A 15,878-nucleotide genomic window follows, 5' to 3' on the forward strand; every position below is an offset into this window, starting at 1 on the left:
TTATAACTTATGACTTCACATGTAATCAAAAAGAAGAAAAAAATTAGTTTTTGTAACATGCTTGAAGGAAGGAACTCAAACTAATGCTACAACCTTGTGAGACTTGAGCCTAAACGTTTATTTGGAGAGTTAAAATCTGTGCATTCTTGTTTTCTAAAGTCGTTGCATGATCTCATTTTTCTTTGCTTGGTTACTACTTAGAAGGCGTTTTATCATTTAGTTCCAAATACTAGAACTCATGCCAATTTCATTCAAAACATGTTATTGAATTGCATAACACATATTCAAGATGAAGTTAGTAGTGACCACCATAGCCAAATTGCCATATTTCCCTATTTCATTTGTTTGTAGGATTTAACCCCGTTGAGCCTTGTGTAGCCTACTTTCTTTGTTAACCCACAATTATCCTCACCTAGCCTAGAGTAGGACCACCCATACCTTTGTTCTTGAAGCATAGTAAAAGCATAAACTCAAGGATGAATTCCTTTTGATCATTGCATTGCAGAAAACAAGTGTGGGGGAAGGATTCTTGATATATGGGTGTGCCAAAGTCTTGAATGAAGCACGGCAAAGAAAAAAAAAAAAAAAAAAAAGAGAAAAATTCGTGCAAAATAAAAAGAAAAAAAAGAAAAAGTTGTGAATAGTATGAAAAGGAGTTGGAAGAGCATAAAATGAGCTCTAAGTTGTTGGTTATTGAAGAAAGGGTCCAAAACGTTGCATTTGACCCTAAGTATGCACGTGTTTTCCCCTTTGTGTTTAAAGTTATTTTCTGCACTCTAAAGTGAATTCTAAGTATCAAGTTCATTGCTTTGCTTACTATTGTTTTAAGAACGTTTGTTTTATCCTTTACCTTTCTTTGTTAGCCAATACCCCTAGCCCCGTTACAACCCTTGACTTTAATCTTGAGTGTTATGTGTTTCAATTTGTGGAGTCTAAAATTGGTACGAGCATATGGTGTCACTGGTTCTCGCATCTAAGTAGTAGCGTTCCATTCATGAGATCATATCTAAACATGTTATTAACTCCGAAAAGTGCTTTCTTTGTCATACATATATGTGAGCATTCGTTTTCATATTTACATCTATCTTCTCACATATAACTAGTATAGGGTGTGTAGTCAGAAAATCTGTGTGAAAATAGAGTGCATATCTTGTAAGGAATTGAGGAAATTCTCTAAGGCATGTTACTACATTCAAAATCATGTTTTAATTGGTCATTTGTGAACTAATGAGTAGTGACCATGATTAAGTAAATGCTTAAGCGTAAAGATGGCTAAAATCTGTGGGAATGATGATTTTTAACATGTCATGTGCATTGGAAATCCCTGAGGCGATTGTTGGAAGGTGTAGGTTGCGTTTTACTCGTTTTACTTCGTTTATTTACTTTGTTTCATTTTGTTTTGCTCGAGGACTAGCAAAAGCTAAGTGTGGGGGAATTTGATAGGAGCATATTTACGCACCTTAGTTTAGCTTGTTTTTGTGCATTTATAGTGTTTTTCCTTAGTAAAGTAGTCTTTTAAGCTAGTTCTATGTGTTTTCAGGTTTTAAGGGCAAAGTATGCAAAAGGATGCATTTTGGAGCCTTTTGGAGCAAATTAGAGCTTGGAATGGACATCATATGCTTGGAGCCAAGAGGATGGACGAAATTGAAGACTTGAAGATGATGATTCCTACTTGAGCAAGGTTTCCTAGTTGAAGTAGGAAAGTCCCTAAATGGAAGATGGTTTCCTAGTTGAATTAGGATTCCTAGTTAAGATGGGTTTCCTAGTTGAATTAGGATTCCTAGAAGAATGAAGATTCCTGCTCAAATAAGGTTTCCTACTTGATGAAGGAAAGTCAAAATCCAAATGGTCTCAAGTGAAGCAACAAAGAAGTTTTCCAAGTCCAAGAAGGAGAAGAATTCCAAGATGAAGAAGGATTAGCTTTCCTAATCCTAATGCACAAGGTTTTCAGCCACAAAGAGGAGTCCTAAACACTTTAGGACACCTTATCCTAATCCTATAGGGATGCCATGCACTTTACCTTATCTTGGAGGGTTTCTAGAAGCCTTAGATGCCCTATCCTATCTTTGCCGTGGGTTTTATCCAAATCCCCTTAGTTTTTAGGCTTTCTAGAAGCCCTAACATTATCCCTACAAAGGTGCCGCACCCTTATCTCTTTTTCCCTACAAATTTGGCCCTTAAAACATGATTCTAGGAACCTTATCTTATCTCCTACAAAAGTGGCGCCCCAAATCCTTCTAGAAGTGCCAATTTCTGCCACAAAACACTTTGTTTCTAGAACCCTAAAAATCTGGCGCCTCTATTCCTTTTCCGTTGGGGTTTCCTACCTTCTAGATGGCCTATTTCCTTGTGGATTTGGGTTATTCAAGTCCATATCTGATTACCCTAGGGTTTTAAGTGCCTATATATACTCATATTAACCCCTAGATCAGATTACCACCTCTCATACACATTCATTAATTCCAGAAATTCGTCCAACCCTCTCCACACCCTTGCCGCAGCCACCAAACACCTTTCTCCTTAGTTTTAAGCTTTGCCGCACCATCCCCTTCCCCTAAACACTACTACATCCCTCCATAACCATGCATCCATACACCTAAGGCCCTAAACCTGTCCCTAGACCCTTGCCGCACCAAGGAGGAGGAGAAGGGAGCTTGGAAGTTCATGCAATTCGAGTTCGCGTCGCTGGAATTTCTAGGTGTTTCTTTTCCTTTGCTTTCAATGTTTAATTTCAATTCTCTTTGTTTTGTGCGTATGAGGAACTAAACCCCCCCCCCCTTGGCTAGGGGGGATTCGAAATACATGTTTATGCTTGCGATATGATTTGATTACTTCTAATTGCGTTTCATAAGTTGTGAATTCAATTTACTTATCTATGTGAATTACATTGATTTGTGTGTGTTGGTTGAGAGTGCACGCTTAATTATCATGCATAAATTGGATGCTAGGATATAAGGAAATTTCACCTAATCGTTATGGAATTATATTCACAAGTAGTAAAGATTGATGATCTCAATCGCGTTAAGTAAATTCTTGGCATAAGTTTCATGCAATCATAGTAACAAGTGCTTCGTCAATGCTTATGGTTTTCATAGAACTTAATGATTCTTGCTTGTATCTCTATTATGCAATCATGTAGGGGACTTGTGGGGAATGTTTTGGGTTGTCGTATGCAATCATCCAATTCAATTACGTTAGGAAAATCTGAAGGTTAATTTAAGGGAACCTAATTAACTTGGGGCGTTGAGAATTCATGGGTTATTGAAAAGCAATTGGAAATCGTTTTATATGCAAGTATAACATGTGTGGAGATGAACCCCTTAGCTAGCTTCCCATCCATTCAATTCCATCAAATTCGTTTTACAATCTGTTCTAATTTAAAAAGTTTGTTTTGTTTTTAAATTCGTCCAAAACCAATCCCCCTTTACTTTGTTGAGTCATAGTAGTTAGAAATCACTTTAGTTTGTGTTTTTAAGTGTCTTAGGTCAAAGTAAAACCAATTTTCGTCCAAAGTTGTGTTCAAAACTGCCCAGATTGTGTTTTTAAGGCAGTTTTGAGTGTTTTGGTGCTGTTTTGAGTCTTTTGGTTTGTTTTGGTGTTTTAAAGTTTAGTTTTGCATTCTTTGAGTCTAGTATAGTGTTTTATATTGTGTTTTTACGTTTTTGAGTCAAATCCAAGTGATTAATAATCCCTCCTAATCCCCGGTCCAGAACGATCCCTACTTACATTCTTCACTACAATTGATAAAAAGAGGGTTTAATTTGTGTGCGTATAATTCTCGCATCAAATTTTGGCGCCGTTGCCGGGGATTAGCAACTTTGCTAATCCCTTGGATTGTTATTTTCGTTTTTCTTATTAGATCAGATTCTTATGTTATTTTGTTTCTTGTTTTAGGTACTTGTTTATGACTCGGAGTTCTAATCCGGTTCACGAACATATATTAGACTTTGACGACGATTTTGAGCGTGAGTTGAGACGTAAGAGGAAGAACCCGGAACCTAGTGAATCAAGTGCAAGTTCCGAGTCCGTTTCTGAATTTGAAGAAGAAGTGGAAGACATGGCAGCGGACAACCGAACAATCAAGGAGCTTTCCGCTTCGGGATTGGCCAATACCGCACCCTTGTGCATCCAATACCCAAGGGCGGCTCAAGACAAGACTGCCGAGTTCGAATTGAAGTCAAGCCTGTTACATCACATTCCACAGTACCATGGGCTATCCATGGAAGATCCGAACAAGCACTTGAAGGAGTTTGAAGTCGTTTGCTCAAGCATGACTCCGGTGAACGTAGATGAGAGCATCTTGAAGATGAAGGCCTTTCCCTTTTCTCTCCAAGAGAAAGCGAAAGATTGGTTGTACGAATTGGCTCCCGGAACTGTCACATCATGGGAGAGCATGAAACGAGCTTACTTGGAGAAGTTTTTCCCAACTTCTCGAGTCATCCTCCTACGAAAAAGGATAAGTGGAATTCAACAAGATGAAGGTGAATCCTTTCCTACTTATTATGAACGTTTTAAATCTCTTGTTGCTTCATGTCCACAGCATCAAATGAAGGAGGAACTACTTCTACAATACTTTTACGAAGGACTTCTACCTATTGAACGTCAAATGCTAGATGCCTCAGCGGGAGGAGCCTTGGTGGACAAGACCCCCACGGCTGCAAAGACCTTGATTGCTAATCGAGCATTGAATGCTCAACAATACGAAGGCGTTGGACAGAGGAGTACCCCACGGCAACACCAAGTCAATGAGGTAAGTACCATAACCGAACTTCAAAATCAAATGGCTAACCTTACTACGTTGCTTTCTCAGGTGGTGGAAGGTCCAAAAGTCAAAACCGTAGCTTCTTGTGGCGTATGCTCCATGCAAGGACACCCTACGGACAAGTGCCCACAATTGATCGAGAATGGAGGGTGGGAGACACTCAATGCCGTGGGATATGGCAACCAATACCAAACACGTGGTGATCCGTTTTCTAATACTTACAATCCCGGTTGGCGTGATCATCCGAATTTCAAATGGCGAGACCCCCAACAAGGTCAACAACAAAGCGGATTTAAGCAACAACCCCCGGGTTTCTATCAAAAGCCGTTGGCACCACCACAAGCCCAAGCACAACCTGCCCAAAGCAATGTAGGTAATTCAAGTGATAATGATAAGATTTTTCAATTACTTACTACTTTGACGCAGGAAGTCCAAACTCAAAACAAAGAGAGGCAAATCCAAGACAAGAGGGTGGACAACTTGGAGAAGCAAGTGGGACAGATTGCCGAATTCATGGGGTAATTTCGTGAGCAAGGAAGGTTGCCTAGCTCAACGGTGGTCAATCCGAAAGGTGGATTCGAATCTGCAAAAGCTATGCATTTGCGAAGTGGAAAGCAAGTCGGATCTGACCTCAAACCATCCAAATCACGTTCCAACGAGGAGGACAAGTTGAGAATTGAAGAGGAGGAGCAAAGGCCACTCACGGCCAAGGTGGAACCAAATGTGCCGCAAGTTCCAAGTGATCCCAAGTCGTCCAATTCATCCAATAAAGGTAAAAACGTGTCAAGTTCGGTTCCTACTAATGATTTTCCTGCGAATGTTCCTTTTCCTAGTAGGTTTAAGCAAACAAAGAAAGAAGAAGCAGAAAAGGACATTTTGGAGACGTTTCGGAAAGTTCAAGTCAATATTCCCCTTTTGGATGCAATCAAGCAAGTGCCCAAATACGCTAAGTTCTTGAAGGAATTGTGCACTACAAGGAAGAGGGCGTCACATAAAGAGGTAGTAAGTGAAAACGTTTCCGCTGTTTTACAAAGGAAGTTACCACCAAAATGCAAGGATCCAGGTAGCTTTACAATTCCTTGTATTATTGGTAAAACTAAGTTTGAAAATGCTATGTTAGACTTAGGGGCTTCAATTAACGTCATGCCCTACTCTATTTATGCTTCAATGAACCTTGGTGAATTGAAAAATGATGGTGTGATTATTCAATTGGCCGATAGATCTAATGCCTATCCAAAGGGAGTTTTGGAAGATGTTTTAGTGCAGGTGAATAACTTGATATTCCCGGCGGATTTTTATGTGCTTGAAATGGACGATTCGGTTCATTCTCCACCCTTGCCACTCCTACTTGGAAGACCGTTCATGAAAACAGCCCAAACAAAGATTGATGTGGCCAAAGGAGCACTAACAATGGAGTTTGGTGGTGATATAATTAAATTCAATGTTTATGACTCTATTAAGAATCCTAATGATAGTCATTCTTGTTTTGTCATACATGTGCATAAGGATATAGGACCGAAAGGATCCACACTTATCAAGAAGGATGTATCAAGAACCACCATTGGAGAAGAACTTGGAGTGATTGCCCTACAACCACCCAACATGGCCGAAAGTAGCCATGGTGACATTGTTGATAGGGCTGCCGATTTTGAGCCTTCACCACAATATGTTTGTAAGTCGTCAATCCCAATTTCAATTCCCATTTCAACTAATAGGTTGTTACCTTCTTTGGTGCAGGTGACCAATCGATTTAAAGGTGGTGGGAGCATTTACATGGACTTTCGGAACCAAAACACCACCATCAGGGAGGATCACTATCCCCTCCCATTCATTGAGCCATATTATGAAAGTGTTGAAGGGCAGGTTGTGGAGGACCATACACTCCATGTCGTGGGCTCTAAGTGAGGCTAAGAAGCATGTTCGTCCGGCTGTACGACGTTAAAGCAAGCGCTACTTGGGAGGCAACCCATGCATTCAATAAAGGAAGACCGAGAAAGCACTCCAATTCCAGATTTGCGTTCCTAAACTCTTCTCTTTGTTGTTGATTTTGTTTCTGCCATGTTAGGTTGTTAGATGTTGTTTTGTTTGTTTGTTTGTTATTTGTGTGAGTCTATGCTTGAAACATTGAGGACAATGTTTGATTTAAGTGTGGGGGGGGGGGGGTAACCAAAGTGTTTTGATGCAAATTCGTAGGGTTTTTTCACCCATAATTTCAAATGTTGTTTCTTGCTGTTTTTAAGTGTTTTTAAGCCGTTTTAGAGTGTTTTAGAGTTTGTTGTTCTAAAAATCCGAAAATCCCAGAAAAAATTGAAAACATTGTTTTGAAAACCCAAAAAGAGTTGTTGTTAAGTTGTTTTTGTGTGTTTGTTTGTGTCTTAGGGTACCTTCCAACACAATGATGAGGATTCGGTTTGTAATTGCATGACTGTTAAAGAGAATGATTAACATGGATGAAAGTTTGATTTACTCTTTGTTTATGCTTGGTTGTGGTTATAACTTATGACTTCACATGTAATCAAAAAGAAGAAAAAAAATTAGTTTTTGTAACATGCTTGAAGGAAGGAACTCAAACTAATGCTACAACCTTGTGAGACTTGAGCCTAAACGTTTATTTGGAGAGTTAAAATCTGTGCATTCTTGTTTTCTAAAGTCGTTGCATGATCTCATTTTTCTTTGCTTGGTTACTACTTAGAAGGCGTTTTATCATTTAGTTCCAAATACTAGAACTCATGCCAATTTCATTCAAAACATGTTATTGAATTGCATAACACATATTCAAGATGAAGTTAGTAGTGACCACCATAGCCAAATTGCCATATTTCCCTATTTCATTTGTTTGTAGGATTTAACCCCGTTGAGCCTTGTGTAGCCTACTTTCTTTGTTAACCCACAATTATCCTCACCTAGCCTAGAGTAGGACCACCCATACCTTTGTTCTTGAAGCATAGTAAAAGCATAAACTCAAGGATGAATTCCTTTTGATCATTGCATTGCAGAAAACAAGTGTGGGGGAAGGATTCTTGATATATGGGTGTGCCAAAGTCTTGAATGAAGCACGGCAAAGAAAAAAAAAAAAAAAAAAAAGAGAAAAATTCGTGCAAAATAAAAAGAAAAAAAAGAAAAAGTTGTGAATAGTATGAAAAGGAGTTGGAAGAGCATAAAATGAGCTCTAAGTTGTTGGTTATTGAAGAAAGGGTCCAAAACGTTGCATTTGACCCTAAGTATGCACGTGTTTTCCCCTTTGTGTTTAAAGTTATTTTCTGCACTCTAAAGTGAATTCTAAGTATCAAGTTCATTGCTTTGCTTACTATTGTTTTAAGAACGTTTGTTTTATCCTTTACCTTTCTTTGTTAGCCAATACCCCTAGCCCCGTTACAACCCTTGACTTTAATCTTGAGTGTTATGTGTTTCAATTTGTGGAGTCTAAAATTGGTACGAGCATATGGTGTCACTGGTTCTCGCATCTAAGTAGTAGCGTTCCATTCATGAGATCATATCTAAACATGTTATTAACTCCGAAAAGTGCTTTCTTTGTCATACATATATGTGAGCAAAATCCAAATGGTCTCAAGTGAAGCAACAAAGAAGTTTTCCAAGTCCAAGAAGGAGAAGAATTCCAAGATGAAGAAGGATTAGCTTTCCTAATCCTAATGCACAAGGTTTTCAGCCACAAAGAGGAGTCCTAAACACTTTAGGACACCTTATCCTAATCCTATAGGGATGCCATGCACTTTACCTTATCTTGGAGGGTTTCTAGAAGCCTTAGATGCCCTATCCTATCTTTGCCGTGGGTTTTATCCAAATCCCCTTAGTTTTTAGGCTTTCTAGAAGCCCTAACATTATCCCTACAAAGGTGCCGCACCCTTATCTCTTTTTCCCTACAAATTTGGCCCTTAAAACATGATTCTAGGAACCTTATCTTATCTCCTACAAAAGTGGCGCCCCAAATCCTTCTAGAAGTGCCAATTTCTGCCACAAAACACTTTGTTTCTAGAACCCTAAAAATCTGGCGCCTCTATTCCTTTTCCGTTGGGGTTTCCTACCTTCTAGATGGCCTATTTCCTTGTGGAGTTGGGTTATTCAAGTCCATATCTGATTACCCTAGGGTTTTAAGTGCCTATATATACTCATATTAACCCCTAGATCAGATTACCACCTCTCATACACATTCATTAATTCCAGAAATTCGTCCAACCCTCTCCACACCCTTGCCGCAGCCACCAAACACCTTTCTCCTTAGTTTTAAGCTTTGCCGCACCATCCCCTTCCCCTAAACACTACTACATCCCTCCATAACCATGCATCCATACACCTAAGGCCCTAAACCTGTCCCTAGACCCTTGCCGCACCAAGGAGGAGGAGAAGGGAGCTTGGAAGTTCATGCAATTCGAGTTCGCGTCGCTGGAATTTCTAGGTGTTTCTTTTCCTTTGCTTTCAATGTTTAATTTCAATTCTCTTTGTTTTGTGCGTATGAGGAACTAAACCCCCCCCCCCTTGGCTAGGGGGGATTCGAAATACATGTTTATGCTTGCGATATGATTTGATTACTTCTAATTGCGTTTCATAAGTTGTGAATTCAATTTACTTATCTATGTGAATTACATTGATTTGTGTGTGTTGGTTGAGAGTGCACGCTTAATTATCATGCATAAATTGGATGCTAGGATATAAGGAAATTTCACCTAATCGTTATGGAATTATATTCACAAGTAGTAAAGATTGATGATCTCAATCGCGTTAAGTAAATTCTTGGCATAAGTTTCATGCAATCATAGTAACAAGTGCTTCGTCAATGCTTATGGTTTTCATAGAACTTAATGATTCTTGCTTGTATCTCTATTATGCAATCATGTAGGGGACTTGTGGGGAATGTTTTGGGTTATCGTATGCAATCATCCAATTCAATTACGTTAGGAAAATCTGAAGGTTAATTTAAGCGAAACTAATTAACTTGGGGCGTTGAGAATTCATGGGTTATTGAAAAGCAATTGGAAATCGTTTTATATGCAAGTATAACATGTGTGGAGATGAACCCCTTAGCTAGCTTCCCATCCATTCAATTCCATCAAATTCGTTTTACAATCTGTTCTAATTTAAAAAGTTTTTTTTGTTTTTAAATTCGTCCAAAACCAATCCCCCTTTACTTTGTTGAGTCATAGTAGTTAGAAATCACTTTAGTTTGTGTTTTTAAGTGTCTTAGGTCAAAGTAAAACCAATTCTCGTCCAAAGTTGTGTCTAGTGTTCAAAACTGCCCAGATTGTGTTTTTAAGGCAGTTTTGAGTGTTTTGGTGCTGTTTTGAGTCTTTTGGTTTGTTTTGGTGTTTTAAAGTTTAGTTTTGCATTCTTTGAGTCTAGTATAGTGTTTTATATTGTGTTTTTACGTTTTTGAGTCAAATCCAAGTGATTAATAATCCCTCCTAATCCCCGGTCCAGAACGATCCCTACTTACATTCTTCACTACAATTGATAAAAAGAGGGTTTAATTTGTGTGCGTATAATTCTCGCATCACTCCCCTTAGTTTTTAGGCTTTCTAGAAGCCCTAACATTATCCCTAAGAAGGTGCCGCACCCTTATCTCTTTTTCCCTACAAATCTGGCACTTAAATCATGATTCTAGAAACCTTATCTTATCTCCTACAAAGGTGGCGCCCCAAATCCTTCTAGAAGTGCCAATTTCTGCCACAAAACACTTTGTTTCTAGAACCCTAAAAATCTGGCGCCTCTATTCCTTTTCCTTTGGGGTTTCCTACCTTCTAGATGGCCTATTCCTGATGGGTTTTGATTTCCTTGTCATCTTCAAATACTTAGTCCTTTTCCTTGCTGATTGAGAGGGATTTTGCACTATAAATACACCCCCTTGCCGCACCAATTGATCATCATTCACTCCTCCACATTCAGAAATTCGCCAGAAATACATTCCCAACCCTTTGCCGCAACTATCCTTCACCATTCTCCATATTTTCCCACCTTGCCGCACTCCCCATCCCTCCTAAACACTACCCTACCATCACACATCCATTCCTCCATACAAATACCACCCAAAACCTGTCCTTAGAACTTGTGCCGCAACAAAGAGGAGGAGAAGAGGGCTTGGACGTTCATGCAATTCAAGTTCGAGTTGCTGGAATTTTTAGGTGTTTCCTCTCCTTTGATTTCAATGGTTAAATTTACTTCTCTTTGTCTTGTACGTATGAGGAACTAAACCCCCCCTTGGCTAGGGGGGGATTCGAAACCATGATCATGCTTGCTATATGATTTGATTACCTCTAATTGCGTTTCATAAGTTGTGAATTCAATTCACTTATCTATTTGAATTAAACTGATTTGTGTGTGTTGGTTGAGAGTGCACGCTTATTTATCATGCATAAATCTAATGCTAGGGTATAAGGAAGTTTCCCCTAATCGTTACAAACTTATATTCACAAGTAGTAAAAGTTGATGATCTCAATTGCGTTAAGTAAATTCTTGGCATAAGTTTCATGCAATTCATAGTAACGAGTGCTTCGTCAATGCTTATGGTTTTCAAAGAACTTAATGATTCTTGCTTGTATCTCTATTATGCAATTCATGTAGGGAACTTGTGGGGAATGCTTTGGGTTGTCGTATGCAATCATCCAATTCAATAACGTTAGGAAAATCTGAGGGTTAATTAGTGCAATTCACGGTTAATCTGGGGCGTTGAGAATTCATGGTTTATTGAAAAGCAATTAGAAATCGTTTTGTGTGCAAGTATGGCATGTGTGGAGATGAACCCCTTAGCTAGCCTTCATTCCATTCATTAAATCCAAATTCGTTTTAAAATCTGTTCGTTTTACAAAGTTTTAAGTTTTGTTTTCAAATTCGTCAAAATCAAAATCCCCCTTTACTTGGAGTGTCAAATTAGTTAGAAATCAATTTAGTTTGTGTTTTTAAAGTATTTTGAGTCAAGTTATAACGATTTTCGTCCAAATTCTTCTCTAGTGCTCAAAACTGCTCAAAAAGTAGTTTTAAGGCAGTTTTGAGTGTCTTCTTGCTGTTTTGAGTCTTTTGGTTTGTCTGAGTGTTTTAAACTTTAGTTTTGCATTCTTTGGGTCTAGTTTGGTGTTTTATATTGTGTTTTTACGTTTTTGAGTCAAATCCAAGTGATTAACAATCCCTCCTAATCCCCGGTCCAAAACGATCCCTACTTACATTCTTCACTACAATTGATAAAAAAGGGTTTAATTTGTGTGCGTATAATTCTCACATCAAATTTTGGCGCCGTTGCCAGGGATTAGCAACTTTGCTAATCCCTTGGATTGTTTTATTTTCGTTTGTTTTATTTTATTCCAGATTCTTAATCTTGTTTTGTTTCTTGTTTTAGGTACTAGTTTATGACTCGGAGTTCTCATCCAATTCGTGAACATATCTTGGACTTTGACGACGATTTCGAGCGAGAGTTGAGACGAAAGAAAAAGAACCAAGAACCTAGCGAATCAAGTGAAAGTTCTGAGTCCGTTTCTGAATTTGAAGAAGAGGAACCCACGACAAGAGTGGGTGAAGTAGACATGGCAGCGGACAACCTAACAATCAAGGAGCTTTTCGCTTCGGGATTGGACAATGCCGCAGCCCTATGTATTCAATATCCTAGGGCGGCTCCAGATAAGACTGCCGAGTTCGAATTGAAGTCAAGTTTGTTACATCACATTCCGAAGTACCATGGGCTGTCCATGGAGGATCCAAACAAACACTTAAAGGAGTTCGAAGTTGTTTGTTTGAGCATGACCCCGGTGAATGTTGATGAAAGCATCTTGAAGATGAAAGCTTTTCCATTCTCTCTAATGGATAAAGCTAAAGATTGGTTGTATGAATTGGCTCCCGGAACTGTCACATCTTGGGAGAGCATGAAACAGGCTTTCTTGGAGAAGTTTTTCCCAACTTCTCGAGTCATCCTCCTACGAAAAAGGATAAGTGGAATTCAACAAGATGAAGGTGAATCTTTTCCTACTTATTATGAACGTTTTAAATCTCTTGTTGCTTCATGTCCACAACATCAGATGAAGGAGGAACTTCTCTTACAATACTTCTACGAGGGACTTCTACCAATCGAACGTCAAATGCTAGCCTCAGCGGGAGGAGCCTTGGTGGACAAGACCCCCACGGCTGCAAAGACCTTGATTGCTAATCGAGCATTGAACGCTCAACAATACGAAGGCGTGATGTGAAATATTCTAACACTCAAATTAAAACCCTATGATTGTAGTATATGAAAGTAGGGATCGTTTTAGGCCGGGGATTAGAAGGGATGCTAATCAACACAATTAAGACTCAAAAACACTAAACTAGACTCTATAGACTCTAAACTAACTTAAAACACTCAAAACAGCAATAAACACTTAAAAAGACTCAATTTTAGACCTAACAAGTGTTTTGGACGAAAATAAACTTTAACTAGACTCAAAAGACTCAAAGAAAACAGATTTTGACTCAAATAACAAGACTAAATGAAATGGGGATTATTTTTGACGAATTTAAAACTTAAAACAAAAACTTTGTAGAAAACACTTTGGAAAAACGAATTTAAGTGAAATAAATGGGTGAAAGGCTAGTTAGAGGGTCCTTCTCCACACATGATATATGCATACAAACCAATTTCCAGTTATTTTCCTTTAGACTATGAATGACAACACCCCAAGTTAGTTGCACCGCATAACTAACCATCAGATTTTCCTTATTTCAATGAATTGGATGGAATATGCATCTAAACCAAATTATCTTTCTCAAGTTCCCTATATGAAACGCATGATAGAGATACATGTCAAAAGTCATTAAGTTCTATGAAAATCATAAGCATTGACAAGGCATTCATCACTATGAAACGCATGAGACTCATACCAAGGATTTACTTAACACGATTGTGACTAGCAACCTCCACTACTTGTGAATATAAGTGAATAACTATTACGTGAAACCCCCTTATACTCTAGCATCAAATTCATGCATGCAAATTAAGTGTCGACCCCCAACCCACATACATAAACAAGTTTTAATAACTTAGATAAGCAAATCACATTCATGCCTTAAGAAACAATAACTGGATGTAATTAGTTCATATAAAACATATAATCATGGCTTCGAATTCACCTCTAACTAAAAAGAAATTAGTTCCACATGTTCACAAAACAAAGATAACTAAACTTAAACATTAAAAACAAAGATAGAATACACCTAGAAACACTCCAGGTGGCTCCTCTTTCCTTCCTTGCTGCCAACAATGGGGATTTGTGTGAATTTAGGCTCTTGAGGTGTGGTGGATGGTGTGGTGTGAATTTGTGGTAGAGGGTGGTCGGGATTTCACGTAATAGTTATTCACTTATATTCACAAGTAGTGGAGGTTGCTAGTCACAATCGTGTTAAGTAAATCCTTGGTATGAGTCTCATGCGTTTCATAGTGATGAATGCCTTGTCAATGCTTATGATTTTCATAGAACTTAATGACTTTTGACATGTATCTCTATCATGCGTTTCATATAGGGAACTTGAGAAAGATAATTTGGTTTAGATGCGTATTCCATCCAATTCATTGAAATAAGGAAAATCTGATGGTTAGTTGTGCGGTGCAACTAACTTGGGGTGTTGTCATTCATAGTCTAAAGGAAAATAACTGGAAATTGGTTTGTATGCATATATCATGTGTGGAGAAGGACCCTCTAACTAGCCTTTCACCCATTTATTTCACTTAAATTCGTTTTTCCAAAGTGTTTTCTACAAAGTTTTTGTTTTAAGTTTTAAATTCGTCAAAAATAATCCCCATTTCATTTAGTCTTGTTATTTGAGTCAAAATCTGTTTTCTTTGAGTCTTTTGAGTCTAGTTAAAGTTTATTTTCGTCCAAAACACTTGTTAGGTCTAAAATTGAGTCTTTTTAAGTGTTTATTGCTGTTTTGAGTGTTTTAAGTTAGTTTAGAGTCTATAGAGTCTAGTTTAGTGTTTTTGAGTCTTAATTGTGTTGATTAGCATCCCTTCTAATCCCCGGCCTAAAACGATCCCTACTTTCATAGGGTTTTAATTTGAGTGTTAGAATATTTCACATCAAATTTTGCAAAGATAATTAAATTTAAACATTGAACTAAGACTAAGGATAGAAAGAACCAAGAAAAACGCTCCACACTCCAATGGCATGCACGACACTCCCTTGGATGACAGGTTGCACAATTCCTCCTTTCCTTGCTTCCTTGCTTGCGGCACTAGGGTGTTGTAGAATGGATTGTGGTGTTTGATGGATGAAAGTATGAATGAATGAATGTGTGAGTGGATGATTGAATGGTGCGGCATATGGCTGTTTATATAGGCTTTAATTAGGCACACTTAGTGAAGGAAAAGGATTGCACAATCCCATTGAAAAAGGGTTAATTCAAGGCAGAAATCAAATGGGAATTGGATTAGGGAGTTCGGCTAGGATTTAGGAATTCTAGAAGGTTTTGGTGCGGCATGTGCATAGGGCTGAGATAAGGTTTCTAGAAGGGATGGTTTAGGGCAGATTCCTAAACCTAAAGGGCCAAGGATACATGAAATTTGTGTAGGAGAAGGATTTGCAATTCCTAAACCTACAAGGAAATGAGTTTTTGCGGCAATTAAGTGGATAAGGTTCCTAGAAACTGATTTAGGTGCCTAAATGTGTACTTAATTCCCTCTAATTAGCTAGGTTTTAGTCCTAACCTGATTTGGATAGGATAGAATAGGATAATGTTGGAGATAGGATAGGATAAGATTTCTAGGATAGGATAAGATAAGGTTGGATAAGGTTGGATAAGGTTGGATAAGATTCCTTGTTTCTTGCTTCTTCCTTATCCTCTTTGCATTTGGGCTTCCTCCACCAGATTTGTAGCCTTTCCTAGCCCTTCTTGACTTCAATTTCGTCCATCCTCTTTGCTCCATGGTTAAGCTATCCAATCCATGCCCAAAAATGCTCCAAATAGCCTCAAAATGCTCTTTCTTGCTCCTTTTGCCATTAGGACCTAAAAACACACGAAAATAACTTAAAAGACTGAAATAAATAGTAATTAACTCACTAAATGCAAGGAAACAACATAACTAAGTAGCATAAATATGCTCCTATCAAGGCGTTGGACAGAGGAGTACCCCACGGCAACACGAAGT

The 15,878-nt window shown here is 38.4% G+C and overlaps 1 pseudogene; it reads left to right on the forward strand.

The window, feature by feature from the left end:
• Positions 1 to 3,904: 3,904 nt before the first annotated feature.
• LOC148692991 (uncharacterized) lies at positions 3,905 to 6,704 on the forward strand (annotated as a pseudogene).
• Positions 6,705 to 15,878: the final 9,174 nt, after the last annotated feature.

Source organism: Pyrus communis, chromosome 11, assembly GCF_041283825.1.
Source record: "Pyrus communis isolate YQ-2024b chromosome 11, ASM4128382v1, whole genome shotgun sequence".
Classification (NCBI taxonomy): Eukaryota; Viridiplantae; Streptophyta; class Magnoliopsida; order Rosales; family Rosaceae; genus Pyrus; species Pyrus communis.